The sequence below is a fragment of the Humulus lupulus genome, chromosome 5, assembly GCF_963169125.1.
Source record: "Humulus lupulus chromosome 5, drHumLupu1.1, whole genome shotgun sequence".
Taxonomy (NCBI): domain Eukaryota; kingdom Viridiplantae; phylum Streptophyta; class Magnoliopsida; order Rosales; family Cannabaceae; genus Humulus; species Humulus lupulus.
Genome location: NC_084797.1, coordinates 170543219 through 170559890, shown reverse-complemented (window position 1 = coordinate 170559890; position 16672 = coordinate 170543219).

Genomic DNA, 16672 nt, shown 5'->3' with positions numbered 1-16672 from the left:
TTATTCATAGCCTTCCAAAGTATCCTTAGAATCACCTAGACTAGAGTGGGCAATTCTCAACACATGAGATAGATACAAAGATAAGAAGAAGAGAAGATAATTTAGAGGCTTAGAAAAAGGACTTTTGCTGTAGAGAGAGTCTAAAACCCTAAAGCATCAAAAATAGATCTTCTGATCATTTGTTCACCTGTTCATCTGTTTTTAACCTCTCACTTAGCATTCATTTTATAGGCTCAATTAGGTCAATTATTTTAATTAAAAATTAAATAAAATAATAGATAACACCAGCCATTAGGTCAAAATTCTCATGGACTTTAGGCCCATGAAATTTCCCATTTAATTATAAGCTCATTGGACTTAAAATCAAGACATGTATTATTTTATATTGATTAATTAATTTAATAATTATTTAAATCATTTATCAAATTAATTATTTATAATTTGAACCTTAATTTAAACTTATTTATTAATTTAGACACCAATTTGTCTTAATTAATAAATCTGCCCTAAAATCTCTTTTCTTCTCTAAATTGCGTAACTCTGTTAAACTATCCAAAATTGATCCGGTCAACTTTGATAATTCTAATTGATAATTAAATCAATTAATTGAGACTATCTAGATGATTTTATCCAAGGTACAGTGGGGACCATGGGCCTATGAAATCAAACTCCAATAAGTTATCATAAATTTAACATATAAATTTACTAACTTATTAATTCCTCATGACTCCACTAAAGACTTAGAATTGCACTCTTGAATTATAGAAAGTTCTATAACCAATATAGATACGTTACTAATTACCCATTGTTACAACCATATTTGTCACTCAGTCCTCTATAGATGGTCTACAATGAGATGAGACTAAAAAAACTGTTTTACCCCTCATTGCATTTTATCCTTAAAACACTTAGTTCCTTGTAATTGATATTTCAGTAAACTAATATTAATTACTGAATGAGATCTCTATCATTTAGCACCTTGAACAAAACTAAAAGGAAACAATCATTTTACTTCTTCATCAGAAGCTATAGATGTTCATATCTATGATTAACACTCCCACTCAATTATATTAACGAGTTCCCAAGATGTAATTATGGGCTACTCCGTAGGGTAAGCTGGTAATAAACAAGTTAAAGAACTCAAATAATACAACCAGTTAGAATACTAACCACTTAGAATTGAGATTGAATTGACCTATGGTCAACTATATGATATGACTAGAATAAATAATAACGATATGTTTACTTATCCTATCTATTGTCAATATCGGTCCAGTCCGATGTAACAAATACATTCGATCTTATCTACTTTACTAATGTTCTTGAAAGAACATAACACTACAATGTGTAAGTAGATCGTATCGTAGATTCGCAAGTTAGTGTAAATCATGTGCATTGACTAATCTTAGGACTAACTTATGTTTGAACATATAATCATATTTATATTCCACTGTGATTACGTAACTATAAATACGATTAGCTATATGCTCGGGATTTAATAGAAGTTTATGTAAAACAAATAATCATGAAAAAAAACAATCAAAATTTGAGAGTGTGGTCACAGCCTTCTCTCTCTCTCCATGGCGAGAATAAGAAAGTCTGTGCAGACGCTAGTCAAAGTGAGTGTTTCGGAGCTCCCTTCATCCAATGGTCAGATTGTTGAGGAAGAGACCAATGAGACGGTGGTTGCTGCATCTGAGGAGAAGAGGTCTGAACCAGTGCTTCCTGACCCTGGTGTGAAGGTTCCTGTTGACAATGCTGAGATTTCTATCCCGACATCCTGGTCTGCAGAAGTTGAAGCGCAGTCTTTCCAAGAATCAGCAAAAGAAAATTGGGCTGAGTTTAAGGAAACTCTCCCAACTTTTGGTTGTACGAAGCTACATTATCTGGATCCGATTCAGCGAGATGGAAAATTGGTGGCTCAATTGGATATGGATGAGGTCGAAGTGGGGGCTTCTTTCTGGAAATCAGCTCTGATTTGTGTGGTAATTGGTGCTAACCCTCCCCTAGCTGTTTTTGAAGGATTCATCAGGAGGATTTGGGGTAAGCTTGGAATTGACCTTGTGGCCCGAATGAATTCTAGTTTCACAATGGTTAAATTTCGAGATGAGGCTACTAGAGATTTGGTGCTTGAATCAGGAGTGGTTCATTTTGACAAAAAACCTGTAGTGCTTCGTCCATGGACATCTGATGTTGAGTCTTTAAGGTCAGTAAAATCTGTGCCTGTTTGGATTCGATTACCTGGTCTTGGTTTGCAATATTGAGGTGTGAACTGTCTGAGTGCTCTTGTTAGCACGATTGGTACCCCTATTATGATTGATAAGGTTACAAAAGCTAGATCTATGATCAAGTTTGCTAGAGTCCTTGTTGATATGGAAATTGCTGAACATCTCCTATGCATATTAACTATCTTAATGAGAGAGGTCAGGTTATGGAACAACCCATTGATTATGAGTGGTTACCTACTAAATGTACTGGTTGTAGGAAGCTGGGTCACAATGCTGCCTCTTGTAAGCAGGCCCCTGATGCTGTTAGGAGGATGACAGAGACACTAAACCAGACTAGTAAAGATTCAATTACAGCAAGTGGGATTGCTAATGCTGTTCCGGATAACAGTACCCAGCTCAACAGGAACCACGAGAGCCTCACCTTACTACTGATCCAAATGCTCCAATTGGATCCAAATGGGTCACTCCAAGGAAACCTGGGATGATGAAATCCACTGCTCCGATAAACCCTGAGATGCAGAGGAACTCTTTCAGCATATTGCAAGAAAAACAGAAGCACACGACTGAGCTGAATTTACCATCTAACTTGAATGGATTGCTGCAATATTCTGGGTTGGAATGTTAGGGGGATGAATAAAAAGAATAAGCAGATGACAATATTGGATATCTGCAGACTAAATAAAATTGGTATTAGGGCATTGCTTGAAACAAAAATCAAAGGGGATAGAATAAAGGATGTAATGACTTCAACTTTTGCTGGTTGGAATTTTTATAGCAGTTCTGTTTTGGAGGGTCGAATTTTGCTAATATGGAAAGCTCATCTGGTGAAGATTGATATTCTTCAGGAGAGTGATAAACTTTTACATAGTAGAGTTTGCTTGCTTGCTTGGTAGGAACCACGATTATTGTCTCTCTATTTTTTATGGCTCTAATCATTTGGAGACTAGGAAATTATTATGGTCTGATTTATCCACTGTTCAGAGGCCTGTTAAGCCTTGGATTATTTTGGGAGATTTTAATGTTGTTTTTAATGTAGATGATAAACTTTGTGGAAGACCTATTTCTGTGAAGGAAATGGAGGATGCTCGTCAGTGGCTAGCTTTAGGGGAGGCTGCCGAAATGAAGACCTTGGGGCCAGCTTACACTTGGTCTAATAAACAAGACGAGGGAGCTCGCATTTTCTCCAAGTTGGACAGAGATTTTTCTAATGAGAGTTGGAGTGATACCTTTCCGTTGGCTGCTGCTTTTGCTCAATGGGATGTGGTTTCAGATCACTATTTTCTTCTTATCAAACAGGTGGACATCAGAAGGCCGGGAGTGAAGCCTTTTCGGTTCTATAATATGTGGGCTTCTCATGCTAAAGTTAGGGAGACTATTCTAACTAGCTGGAATGTTCCTTTAGAGGGCCAAGGGTTGGTTAAACTTGCTGGGAAACTCACAAGACTCAAACATGTCCTGAAGAAGTTTAATTGGAGATCTATGGGAGATGTTGTTTGTAACTATGAGGAAAGTAAAAAGAAATTTCAGCAGGCCCAAGATACTCTTCACTCAGATCCTATGAATGCCTCCTTACTGTCTAAAGAAAGAGTAGCTTGGTTGGATCACAGTAGGCGTGATAAGATTTATGCTAGTTTTATTCACCAAAAAAGTAAAATCACTTTGGTGATGAAAATTCCTCATTTTTTCATGCTAGCTTGAAGCAAAGGTGTGTTACTAATCGCATTGTTTCTTATATTGATGCTGACGGTCACTTTGTGGATGATTATGAGAAGGTAATTAATCATTTTTTCCAGCATTTTAAGAATTATTTGGGCTATGCTAGCAGGTCTACTGGTCGTACTGACCCCAGTTGTATTGGCCATAGCTCGGTTCTGAGTTTTGATGATCATATGAAGTTAATAAGGCCGTTTACATTCCAAGATGTTTGTTCAGCCTTGTTTGGTATTCACTCAGTCAAAAGTCCTGGCCTGGATGGTTATGGGGCGGGTTTTTTCAAAGCTCTATGGAAGGATATAGGCAAGGAAGTTTCTATGGATGTTTTGGATTTCTTTGAATCAGGCAAAATTCCTCACTTGCTCGGTGATACTATCATCACTCTCATTCCAAAAGTGGATCATCCAACTACTGCTTCTGATTTCAGACCGATCACTTGTTGCAATACCATATACAAATGCATTTCTAAAATTCTTAGTAACCGGCTGGCTGTTGTTCCCCCTTCTATGATCAATCTTAATCAAGGCACTTTTATAAAGCATAGATCCCTGGCTTACAATGTCCTCATCTTTCAAGATCTAATTAAGGGGTACAATAGGAAAAATAGCTCCCCTCGGTGTGCAATGAAGCTTGACCTGAGCAAGGCGTATGATACTATTGACTGGGATTTCTTGGAGAAATTACTCAATGCGCTTTGCTTTCTTAGTTGGTTCATAAAATGGATTATGGTATGCTTGAGGGGTTCGTCTTATTCTTTGGTTCTAAATGGTAGGATTCAAGGGCACTTTAAGGGGGGAAAGGGCTTAGGCAAGGAGACCCCATTTCTCCTTTGCTCTTTGTTATTGTGATGGAGTATCTCACTCGTGTGTTGATTAAGGCTTCCAAGGATAATCAGTTCAGATTTCATCCAATGTGTAAGTCTCTAAATCTAATTAGTCCATGCTTTGCTGACGACCTTATTCTATTTTGCAAAGGTACCTCCTCCTCTGTGCAAGTTATTCAAGAGGCATTTTTTGAGTTTAGCATCTCTTCGGGTCTAAATATTAATTACTCTAAATCTCATATTTACTTTGGAGGAGTTCCAGCTGAGATTAAAGCCAGAATTCTGGTCTGTTCGAAGCTTGTTGAGGGTGTTTTTCCGCTGAAATACCTTGGGGTTCCTCTTAGGCCTACCAAGTGGAAGGCCACTGACTGTGATATCATTTTTAAGAAGATTCAGCTTTGTCTCAATGTTTGGGCTAGTCACCATCTTTCTTATGCTGGTAGGGTCCAACTTATTCATTCGGTTTTGCTTGGAATTCACAATTATTGGATGAGTATATTCTTGCTTCCTCAGAGTGTTGTAAGGGACATTGATAGGATTTGTAGGCAGTTCCTTTGGGGAGAGAAGGGATCATGTCGCAGCTTTCATTTCACTTATTGGGAGCAAGTTTGTCGTCCTAATTCTTTTGGTGGTTTGGGTTTCCGAGAGGGGCTTTCTTGGAACACGATTTTGCTTGCCAAATATATTTGGCTATTGCTTCTAAACAAGATCAGCTTTGGGTTAAGTGGGTGAACTGCATTTATCTGAAAGGGGATAGCCTCTGGGATCATGTGTTAAAGCATGACTCCAGTTGGTATTGGCGGAAACTTATCTCCTTCTGTAGTTCTATTTCTTGCTCTACTTTGGAGGCTGCTATGGTAAAGGGTAAACTTCATTTGGGTACCCTATGCGTTCAGTTCCTTTTGGGTGAGCGTATAGAGTATGAGAGAACTGTTTGGTGCAAGTTATCTGTTCCTAAGCACAGATTTATATTTTGGCAAACTATTAATCAACACCTGCTTACTAGAGATTTGTTGTATCTTTGTCATGTTACTATTGCTTATGTGTTGTGCCCGGTGTGTGGGCTTGTTGAAGAAATTCATGGCCATTTATATTTTGATTGTATTTTCTCCAAGAAGGTTTTGCAGCTTGTTTCCAGCTGGCTTGGAGGGGTTCCTTGGCCTGAAAAATATGAGGACTGGATTGCTTGGCTGCCCAGTAAGAAGTCCGGTTGGCTACATCACATTGTGGCTGCAACTCTCGCTGCTTCCATTTATTTCATTTGGTTAAATCGAAATTCTTGTTGTTTTGGAGATAGTTGTTTTACTGTTTTTAAATTTGATCATTTGATTAGGTACTCTATTAAATCTAGAGTTCTTAACATTTCTTCTAGGCATTTATCTACTAGGGAGAGGCAAATGATTGAGTTTGTGAATTACTTGTAATGTGCTGAGGGTTGGTTGTTCTCGCCCTTTTGTTGTTCTCATCTTGTTTTGATCAATGAAAGTTCTTTTCCTTTTGATAAAAAAATAATCATGAAAATAAAACATGTGAGCAAAGTGACTAACCAAGTCAAAAAAATGATTTCTATTCTTTTATTGATAAAAAAATGAGATTACAAAGAAATTGAGTTTTAATTAGGGCATAAAACCCCAATAAACTCCCACTTGCACTAATTGAAACTAATGCCTTATTTCTACTAATCCCATTTCCTTGATATGCATATCAAATGTAGCTTCTGGTAGTGTCTTTGTAAACAGATCTGGAAGATTGTCTTCAGATGCAATCTTCATAACCTTCACATCTCCCCTGGCCACATATTCTCGAATTATTTGATACATCCTTTCTATATGCTTACTCCTCTTGTGACTTCGAGGTTCTTTTGAGTTGGCTATCTCTCTTGTGTTGTCACAACACAACACAAGTGGTTTATCCATATCTGAAATAACACCAAGATCTGAATAGAACTTCTTTAGCCAAAATATTTCCATAGATACTTTAGACGCAGCCATGTACTCAGTGTCCATGGTGGAATCCGAGATTGCAGAATATTTTATGCTTCTCCATATCACAGCTCCACCTCCAAGAGTAAACACCATTCCAGAATTAGACTTCCTGTCATCGACATCAGTCTGATAATCTAAATCGATGTAGCCTACAGGGCTCAAAACACCACCCTTGTAGACGAACATATAATCCATAGTCCACCTTAAATACTTCAGAATATGCTTAACTGTTATCCAATGTTTCGGTCCTGGGTTTGACTGATACCTGCTCACTATTCCCACTGCATAGAAAATATCTGGTCTAGTACACACATAGCATACATCAGACTTCTAACTACTGATGCGTAAGGAGTTTTTCTCATTGCATCTTCCTCTTTAGGAGCCTGGGGAGATTGCTTCTTTGAAAGATAAATTCCATGGCGGGATGGTAGATGTCCTTTCTTGGAATTTGTCATTGAGAAACGTTCAAGCACTTTATCAATGTAAGATGCATGAAATAGAGCTAAGATTTTGTTCTTTTTATCCCTAATGATCTGTATACCTAGAACATAACTTGCTTCACCCAAATCCTTCATCTGGAATTGAGTGCTTAGCCAATTCTTCACATCTGAAAATTTCTTAACATTGTTTCCAATGAATAAGAAATCATCAACATAAAGCACCATGAATACCACTATTTGATTTGCCTTCAATTGGTAAACACAAGGCTCATCAATATTTTGTTCAAAGCCATAAGTTTTGATTATTTCATTAAACCTAAGGTTTCAGGAATGAGAAGCTTGCTTAAGTCCATAAATGGACCTATTCAACTTGCAAACTTTTCCTTCTTGTCCAGCTACTTTAAATCCTTCTAGCTGATCCATATAAATGACTTCGTCAAGCTTCCCATTAAGAAAAGTTGTCTTGACGTCCATTTACCTGATCTCATAGTCGAAAGCTGCTGCTATGGATAGAAGGATGCGAATGGACTTGAGCATGGCTACTAGACTAAAAGTCTCCTCATAATAGTCCATGCCTTCACTTTGGGTATAACCCTTTGCCACTAATCGAGCTTTATAAGTTTCGATATTTCCATTAACAACTCGTTTATTCTTGTAGATCCAATTCCACCCAATGGTCCTAAAGTCACTAGGTGCTTCCATAAGATCCCAGACGGTATTTGAGTACATGGACTCCATTTCCTGTTTCATGGCTTCAAGCCATAGTTCCTTTTAGGGCTATCCATTCCCTGTTTGAAAGACAACAGATCATCGTCACTAGAGTCACCAACAACTATATTGATTTCACCATCAAAACCATAGCGAACTGGGGTTCTAGAAACCCTCCCACTACGACGAGTCTCCGTGACTATTTTCTCAGGAACAATGGTACTTTCTTCATTTAAGTCGACTTGCGTCAGTTGGATATGAACAATGGGATTTTCATCATCAACTTGTGTTGATGATGATGGAACATTGGTTGGAGTCAATTCTTCAACCATCTCCTCTAAAACTACTTTTCTGCGTAGTTTGAAGTTTTGGACATAGTCATTTTCCAGAAAAGTAGCATTTGTAGAAGTAAACACTTTCTTTTTTGAATGACTATAGAAAAGTCCACCTCAAGTGCCTTTAGGATAGCCAACAAACATGCAAACTTCGGTTTGTATTTCTAGATTTCCTTCCTTTTTCCTCAAGATGTGGGCGGGACAACCCCCAGATTCTATAATAATGTAAACTAGGTTCACGACCATTCCAGCATTCTAAAGGTGTTTTGGGGATTGATTTGGATGGTACAACATTTAGAATGTCCTTCATAGTTTCAATTGCATGTCCCCAGAATGAAGTTGGCAGAGTTGAGTAACTAAGCATGCATCTAACCATTTCCAATAAAGTAATGTTCTGGCGTTCCATTACACCATTTTGTTGCGGAGTACCCGGGGTAGTAGGTTGTGATAAAATCCCAAGTTCAGTTAAATGATCTTGGAAATGCATATCCAAATATTCTCCACCCCTATTAGATCGCAAGATCTTTAACGTTTTACCTAATTGGTTCTAAGCCATAGATAGGAATTCCCTAAACTTTGAAAATGTTTCTGATTTCCTATGCATTAGGTAAAGACATGAGTATTTAGAGTAACCGTCAATGAAAGTAACGAAATACTCAAAATCACCCTTGGCTTGTACATTCAAAGGTCCACAAACATCTGAATGAACAAGTCCAAGTGTTTCTTTGGCCCTATCACCCTTTGCAGAGAATGAAGGCTTGGTCAGTTTTCCTTCTAGTCAAGATTCATAGATAGGTAATTCACCTAAGGTGAGTTCCCTCAAAGGCCTGTCCTTTGTAAGTCTTTGAATTCTATCATAGCCAATGTGACCTACTCTCAAATTGCATAAATCTGTCATGTTATTGTTATCGATCTTTTGACGTTTATTGGTCCTAGGTTTAGCTACTTTGAATAAATCATTATTAAGAGTGAGAGGTTCGTTAGGTAGCAGAATATAAAACCTGTTTTCCAAACATGCAATACACAATAGTGATCTATTGAAAGAAATAGATATATTAGAACTTGTGAAAGTCATAACAAATTTTTTTAATTGCAACATGGAAACTAAAATTAAATTTCTACTAAAATCGGGAATAAAAAATACATCTTTCAAAATTAAATATTTATTTCTGAACTTCAGGCGAGGTCTTCCTCTAGCTTGGACCGTAACGAACGCTCTGTTCCCAACTCGAAGCTTTAAGCCTCCATCATCCACTTTCTCCCATGATTCAAGAAGCTTTGTTTTTCGCTGCTAGAAACTTTGGGCAATCCTGTTTCCAATGCCCCTTTTCTTTGCACTGAAAACATTTACCTTTACCTTTCTTGTTTTTTTGTTTCTTCCCTTTAGGCGTCTGTGCACTCGTCTTTGCAGCCTTTGTAGGCTCGAGGTTGGTGTTTTGTCCACCTTTCCTCTTATTTCCATCTTTCGAAGATGAAGCTAGGTTAGCTTCAGCCTTAGCTGGATCAGCAGCAGCAGCAGTAGTCTTTTTTTCCTCTCCCTTACTTACTCCACCCATGATAGACTTGAAAAGTCTGAAGCTCATTCATAAGCTGCGTCAGACCGTAGTTGACTTGATCACGAATGTGCGGAGACAGTGCCATTCGAGCATTGGATTATTTCTTGGTGGCCTCAAAACGAGTCTGCACAGACTTTGTCCGTACATGTCTTGGAGCTGATCCATGATTTCGTAGGCGGTCTCAACATTCTCCATCTTTGTCTTGAGAGTGGGGACCATACTAGTCAACATGTAGGGTCGTGCCTTGTTATTAGCCGCCTGCCAACGCTCATATTTATCTCTTACAAATTTGGTAGCTTCTTCAGGTGGAACTTCTGGGGATTCCTCAGTCATGACGAACTTGGCGTTATCACCAACCAACACTATGTTGATATTTTGCTTCCACTCAAGGAAAATTTCTCCAGTGAGTTTCTCCATACAAAGTTGAGAAATGATCGAAGTAGTCACAACCATACTTAAAACTACCAGTTATCAATAAAATAGACTTCTATTTACACTAATTTCAAGAAATAACACAACATATACCATAGATATGTAAGATATGGAAAAAAATACAAAAATAATCATATCTCTATTTCTCTAGGTTTTTAACTATTCTATGATATGGTTGTCCCGGTTGGCGAGAGTAAAAAAAATATCATTAGTTAAATAGATTTCTAAACTCATTTAATAATGGACACCATTTTTAACAACCTACTATTTGATCAAAATAAGAAGAAAAAAAATCTCTTATTTTCTGAGCTAGATCCACGGTTTCGATAATCATAGATTTAGTCTTACTAGTCACCGTAGGGGTGAGTCTAGTAGAATTTGACCTATAATTATCTATCTTTCGAAATCTAAACTTGTCAAAATAACTAATGAACACCTTCTGTAGGGGGACGAATCAAAGCGTCTCGATGCCCCATTAAGCTATTGACCTTGTTAAACTAACAGTGGAGATCGAATATAATTCTTAAAAATAAGCTCATTATGTAATAGTATTTTTATTATTATTTTTTAAAAATTAATGACTATGGTTCTCCAAAAAATTGTAAAATTAAATTTTTTAGACCAAAGTTCTATAATTTTCTATTAATTCTAAAGTGTCACATTGAAACAAATTCAATTAAATTAGAATTAATTTGTTGCTAATCAATATTTAGGTTTAACTATTACAATGAACCTCTACAATTAAGTCCAACTCAGGAAAATGGGCCTTAACAATTGGGTTTGTATGGAGGAGGATTGGATCTAGTATGTCGTTCCCACTACTAAGGCCCACATACTTCCATAGAAGGTCCAAAATACACGAATTTAAACATTCATTTTATTAATTGTTATTGATTGATTAGGCTCACTATAGTCATGTAAAAAAAATTAGCCTTCACAAGTGGAACCACCCACAAGAGAGAAATTTAAACTTTAAATTTTCTAATGGGCCCAAATAAAACCTATCATTTTATGAATGTTTTATTTAGAAAAAACCACGTATTTAGCAAATATATGGACCACTATATGCATCTAAGCCCAATTACAAAAATATCACATATAGTACAAACAGACATGTTATAATTGGATGGGCTTAATCATGTTACTATATGAGCAAGTCTATGAATTTATGCAAAAATACAACAATTTATTTCATTTGCAAAAATACCACAATTAATTTTCAAGAATTCATCCAAAATTCGAATTAATTAAGTTTTTGCAAAAATAAATAGGTTTAGGTCATTTCGAAAAATATTAGTTTAATTTAAATAGGATTTATCAATAATTAACCAAAGTTCATTTAAATCCCATTTATTAAAAAAAATTATTAATTGGTTTGTAAAACGTGATATTTTTAAAAAATTTAACCAGTTATAAATTTTTATAACAAATATCCTTAATTGTTTTTGAAAAAATATCTTATACAAATTCAAATATCCATAACAATATCTAGTCAACAAATTTTCAAATTTTAAATTATTTAAATATTAAAATCCATAGAATAATCATATATTATTATTTTCAAATAAAAGATTTCAAAAATATCAAGTATTTAAAAAATATATTTAATATCTGATAACTTAATTCTAATATTTTAATATATAAAAATATTTAAATTAATTAGTTAACTTATTTTTAAATTTGAATCTTTGTAGAAAATATCTCTTTTTTAAAGATCAAACAAAACATATCGTATTTCAAAAAAGATATTTTTAAATGATAGAAAAAAAAATATAATATTTTTGTATTAACTCATGAAAAATAACATTAAAATTCAAATTTTAGAAAAAATTTATCGCAGGCCGCGGCCAGTGAAAGTTGGTGGTTGCGGCCATAGGACATTTCTGGGCAAAATATGTGTGCTGGCCGCAGCCAAGGGTTTATGGTGGCCGCGACCACTAGCGTATGATACCCAGGCCGTGGCCACAACCCAAAAAAAAAATTTCAATAACATTTTGTGTAATTTTTCAATCCAAAAACGTTTTCTAAATAGTTTTTACCATGTTTTATATCAAATAAAGCATTTATAAAAATTAATTGCATAGAAAACACAACAAAATAACCCAAATTTGCTAATAATCACATAAGAATTAATATGCTTCATAAAAAACATGAAATCCATCCAATTAAACAACACATCAAATAATTCAATTTTTTAACATGTTCATGTATGAAAATTAAGATTACTAAAGTCTCTGATACCAGTTGTTGGGAAAAACTTATACAAGATCTTGTTTATTTTCATGTAAATCTAACATTAAACAGATTAATATAAGAAAACCTAAAACATGTTTCTATAATTAAATTTAAATAGAGATAATGATAAAAACACTTACATTATACGCAACGGAATGTATTAGTCATTTCTTCAGTTTCTTTAACCCTTGTATTCTTTATGTCGCAGGGTAGCACCAAGAAACTGTATCGATCTTCAAATTTCTTCACAGCCTTCTAAAGTATCCTCACAATCACCTAGACTAGAATGATCAATTCTCAACACATGAGATAGATACAAAGAGAAGAAGAAGATAAGAGAAATTAGAGGCTTAGAAAAAAGACTTTTGTTGTAGAGAGATTCTAAAACCCTAAAGCATCAAAAATAGATCTTCTGATCATCTATTTTTCAACTCTCACTTAGCATTCCTTTTATAGGCTCAATTAGGTCATTTATTTTGATTAAAAAATCAATAAAATAATAGATAATATCAGCCATTAGGTCAAAATTCTTATGGGCTTCAGGCCTGTGAAATTTCCCATTTAATCATAATCTTGTTGGACTTAAAATCAAAGCCTCTATTATTTTCTATTGATTAATTAATTTAATAATTATTTAAATCCTTTATCAAATTAATTATTTATAATTTTAACCTTGATTTAAACTTATTTATCAATTTAGACACAAATTTATCTTAATTATTAAATCTGCCCTAAAATCTATTTTCTTCTCTAAATTGCATAACTCTATGAAACTATCCAAAATTGACTTGGTCAATTTTGATATTCTAATTGATAGTTAAATCAATTAATTGAAACTATCTAGATGATATTATCTAAGGTACAGTGGGGACCATGGGCCTATGAAATCAAGCTCCAATAAGTTATCAGAAATTTAACAAATAAATTTATTATCTTATTAATTCCTCATGACTCCATTAAAGACTCAGAATTGCACTCTACAATTCATAAAACATTCTATAACCAACATAGACACGTTATTAATTATCCATTGTTACAACCGTAATTGTCACTCAATCCTCTATAGACGGTCTATAATGAGAAAGGACCAAAAATACCGTTTTATCCCTCATTGAATTTTATCCTTAAAACACTTAGTTCCTTGTAAATGATATTTCAGTAAACTAATATTAATTACTGAAATGAGATCTCTATCATTTAGCATATTGAACAAAACTAAAAGGAAACCATTGTTTTACTTCTTCATCAAAAGCTATAGATGCTCATATCTATGATTAACACTCCCACTCTATCATACTACCAAGTTCCCAAGATGTAAGTATGGGCTAGTCCATAAGGTAAGCTGGTAACGAACAAGTCAAAAAACTCAAATAATACAATCAGTTAGAATACTAACCACTCAGAATTGAGATTGAATTGTCATATGGTAAACTTTATGATATGACTAGAATAGATAATAATGGTATGTTTACTTATCCTTTCTACTCTCAATGTCGGTCTAGTCCGATGTAACAAATACATCAGATTTTATCGGGATGCTTTTTTTTGCCCATTATTGCGATGCTAGTTGTTGTTGTTGTTGTTGTTGTTGTTTCGACCATTCTGAGTCTGATTTTGTTGGCTTAGGTTCAGACTTGCTTGCCTTTTCCTTGCTAACATTTTCTTGAAGCCTTTCCACCTCTATAGCCATTTCTAGAACATCAGCGTAAGAAGTGGTTCCAGAGTTTGCTAGCTTGACCCATAATTCAATCTTGGGTCTGAGTCCCCTAGTGAACTTAGTAACCCTCGAGCAGTCGTTCAGGACCAACTCTTGTGCACACTTGGCTAGCTTATCAAATTGTCAAGCATACTCGACTACCGTTAAATTGCCCTGCTTCAGACTGAAAAACTCTTCCACTCTCGTAGCGATGACTATCGAGTTATAGTACTTTTTGTGAAGTAGCTTCATGAATCTGGCCCAAGTCATGGTGGTGATATCATGAGTCTGTTGTACCAAATCCCACTAGATTCTAGCATCCTTTTTCAGTAGAGAAGAAACGCAGGATATGCGATTTATGTTGATGAGGTTCATGTTTTCCAGAATCGACTCTACATTCCTGAGCCATTCTTCAGCCTCACAGGGGTTGGTTTTCCCCTTCAAAATTTGGAGCATGCTGCTTTCGAAAATGCTTGTAGACTGGCTCTATGTACTGAGCTGGATAAGGCGCATAATTTTCCATTAGCCATCCCCCATATGGATATTTTACATTCTGCTCATGCTGGGGTGCTTGATCCACTGCTTGAGGATGCGGGTGAGGCTGCGGCTGAGGCTGTTGTCGTTGTTGCTGCATAGTTCTTCTACTTGTTTTTGTAACTAGATAATCTCAGCATTGTTGTCAACCGAAGGTGGTGCATTTCTATTAGCAGTATTGGCGGCAGTGCGTTTTCCCCTTCTACGGATTGGAGGGGCCTCATGAATCTTGTTGGCGGTGCTAGAGGCATTATTGTTCGTGCATGCAGACCTTCATAGCGACATCCTCAGCAAAGTTCTAACAGTCGAGAGAAACACGTTCGAACTTTCCCTAATAGTTTCTAAGGCAAAACTTAGTCTAAGCAAACATAACTCGGACCTATCAATTATAATTTCATATGAAAATTTATGTAAGTCATCTTTATAAATTAGGGTGTGTTTCTATACTTAGGCTATTAAGTCATCTTTATTATTTTATAAGTCTGTTTCTAACCACCCTATATGACTTAATTCTTAGGCTTCAAAACTTGTCGCTATTCCAAAGTTGCCATATTGAGGGAGCGCTGGGATCAGTAAAATCGTTCCCACTATTATAGCCCCCTAAACTCTCAATACAGAACATGGTTCATTGATTATTATCCACCCTCATCAAACTCGGTCATTATTTATTGAATTTATTCTAAGTTAATTACGATTTCAAAAACCAAAAATTTAAATTCAAACATGGCATTAAAAAATAACAACTTTATTCATTTGGAAAAAGATTTTCACTAATTACAATAATAATTCAAAATAAAAAAATACTAATAATAACTAGTGTAATATTTCTAAAAATCAAGATCTTCTAAATCTGACCCTTCATCTAGCATATCATCAGTTATTTCCTCATAATCATCAATATCGTAAGCCTCGAAACTACCATAGGGAATATTCATTAGGATATTATTCTTTTGTTCATTGGTGAATTGAAACTAAGTACAAGAAAATAATATCTCATGGATACTGGTAAGTCATCTTCATCATCCATAGTTTCCCATAATTCTTCCAATTTTGAAACCACAAAAGGCAAATCCGTAAAAAGCCTAATTACTACGTCATATTGTTTCAGGGCTCTCATCATAATTTGCCTAGTAATTTGAAGGTGAACTTTCTCCTTGTGAAATTTGACCAATCTTTGAGTGATTCTTTCTAGAACTCTTATTGCATCCCTTGGCTCTCTAATCCTTTTCAATGCCTTAATGGCACGGATATCTTGATAATTCATAGCTCCATTCATTTTGACTGAAAACATAATGACTAGAACGTTAGATTTTAACATAAACATAATATTCATAACATAAACACTTACATTGACAGTTAGATTTGGAGCTTATGCGTGTGTATCAAGGAGAACTTCATGCATATGAACCATGGCTCTGGTACCAACTGTAAAGACCCGACTAACTTAAAGACCTCAGACCTTTGAAAACTACTAAGACATACTACTATCTTTTGGATATATATATAATAATAAACATTATTATAGAAAATCCAAAATACGGGATCCATTTATTATTACATAAAATCATAAAGAAAAAAATAAAACCTTTAGCTAAATGTTCAAATACTAAATGCGGGAATCATGCATACATAAATAAAAGACTCAAATGTCAACGTCATTCTCGATCGATTCCATCGGTCCATTCCTTTAGTCCTCTCCCAATACACATGCAAAGCTACCTTGGATCTGTCCCCCCATCCATGTTCATTTACCTGCACCATCTAAATAAAAAGGAATGAGCCTAATGCCCAAAAATAAAAACTACTAAAGCATAACATAAAACATAAGACGTAAAAACATAAAAAATAAAAATGGACTACAATATTAATGACCATTAACTCATTACCATAGTATGTGATATAAACCATCTATGGTCCTCTTGCTAATATTTAGAGGTAGGTTCAAACACAACTATAGTCTACGATAATGATAAAAATCTCAAGATTT